This window comes from Otolemur garnettii, unplaced genomic scaffold (assembly GCF_000181295.1).
Source record: "Otolemur garnettii isolate 467f Iridium unplaced genomic scaffold, OtoGar3 scaffold00082, whole genome shotgun sequence".
NCBI classification, from domain to species: domain Eukaryota; kingdom Metazoa; phylum Chordata; class Mammalia; order Primates; family Galagidae; genus Otolemur; species Otolemur garnettii.
In genome coordinates this window covers 6474446-6476446 of record NW_003852477.1, presented here as the reverse complement: position 1 = coordinate 6476446, position 2001 = coordinate 6474446, and the positions used below count along the sequence as shown (strand labels likewise).

The window sequence follows — 2001 nt, the reverse complement described above, 5'->3', positions numbered from 1 at the left end:
CCAGGGCAACAAAGTAAGACCTCATCTCTTAAAAAAAGAAAAGAAAGAGAGAGATCCAATTCAAGCTAGTTTAAGTAAAAAAAAAAAAAAAAAAATTTTTTTTTGAGACAGATTCTCACTTTGTCACCCTATGTAGAGTACAGTGTCATCATAGCTCACAGCAACCTCAAATTCCTGGGCTTAAGCGATCTTCTTGCCTCAGCCTTCTGAGTAGCTGGGACTATAGGCACCCACCATAACGCCCAGCTATTTTTTAGAGACGGGGATCTCGCTGTTGCTCAGGCTGGTCTCAAACTTGTGAGCTCAAGTAATCCACCTGCCTTGGCCTCCCAGGATGCTAGTAGTACAGGTGTGAGCCATGGTGCCCAGTCCTAAAATTATATTATAAAGCCCACAATCTGGTCACAACAGAGCTAACAAAGGCTTCAAGTCAGCTACATCTAGGGTCTCAAATGACAAGGTCAGGCCTTTGTGTATCTCTCACCTGCTGCAAACTGGCTTTGTGTGCGCCAGGAGAGGAGCGAGCATGGCAGGAGGGAAAGGTGGGAAGAACTACAAACAGCTCCAGTCTCATGTCATCCAGCTCGGGATTCCAGAGGCGAGAACAGCTGCGTCTCTTCTGGCTTCATGCCAGGAAGGTCTCGGACTGGCTGGCTTGGGCCATATGCTTTGTCCTGGGCAGATCACTGTGGCTGTGTGGTTGGGGCACCATGGTTGGCTAGGCCTGGGTCACATGTCCACCACTGAACCAGGGGCAAGGTACTCTAACTGGTAGCCCCATCAGAATCACATAGAATTAGTGAGCAGGTATCCAAGGAAAAGGGGTGTACTTTCCAGAAAAGAGTGGAGAAGGGATTTATGGTAGACAAAACCACAGAGATTCACACCGTCTGAATTCCTCAGCACCCCAGCAGCTACTGCTCATCCATCACAACGCTTTCTCCCTGAGCCCAGACATGGCCTTGGAATACTTTTTTTTTTTTTACAGATTTCCTGAGGACTAATTGATATACAAATAACTGAATATATTTAATATATACAATTTGATGATTTGGGTCACACCCATAATACCATCACCACAATTAAGATAATAAACACATCGGCACTTCCAAAGTTTCTTTGTGTCCCTTAGCATGTGTGGCAGAAACCATTAATGTGAGATCTACCCTCTTAACAAAGTTTTTTGTTTTGTTTTAATACCGTGCTGGTTTTATATACAATTTGGAATATTTTCCTCAGACTGGTTAACATAGCCTTCATGGCATTTTCTTAGTTATTGTGTTAAGACATTTATATTCTACATTTAGTAAGTTACACATGTACCCTTGTAAGATGCACCCTAGGTGTGGTCCCACGGATCACCCGCCCTCCTTACATCCTCCCCCCTCCCCTCCCTTCCCTCTCCCCTTTCCCCATATTCTTGGGCTATAATTGGGTTATAGCTTTCCTATGAAAGCTATAAATTAGTTTCATAGTAGGGCTGAGTACATTGGATACTTTTTCTTCCATTCTTGAGATACTTTGCTAAGAAGAATATGTTCCAGCTCCATCCATGTAAACGCGAAAGAGGTAAAAAATAAGGAATGCTTCACAAATTTGCAATATCATCCTTGCACAGGGGCCATGCTAATCTTCTCTGTATCGTTCCAATTTTAGTACATGTGCTGCCGAAGTGAGCACTGAACAAAGTTTTAAGTGTGCAATATCACATTGTTAACTATAGGCATGACATCGTACAGGGGATCTCAAGAACGCATTCACTTTGTATAACTGTAACTTCATACTCTTGGAACAACTCCTCATGCCCTGAAAACTCTCATTTGATTTTCTGCTTCTGTAAGTTTAGGGAATTTAGACACATCATATTACTGAAATTATGCAGTATGTGTCCTTCTGCAATGGACTTTTCTAACTGAGCATAATGTCTTCAGGTCTACCCATGTTGTCACAAACGGGAAGGTTTCCTCCTTCGTAGCGGCAGCCCAGTGCGTGTATTCACCA

At 43.2% G+C, this 2001-nt stretch overlaps 1 non-coding gene across 1 annotated transcript; it reads right to left on the bottom strand.

The window, feature by feature from the left end:
- Positions 1-1572: 1572 nt before the first annotated feature.
- Positions 1573-1680, bottom strand: LOC111726833. The gene has a single exon (XR_002774522.1). It is a non-coding gene; the product is annotated as a U6 spliceosomal RNA (small nuclear RNA).
- Positions 1681-2001: the final 321 nt, after the last annotated feature.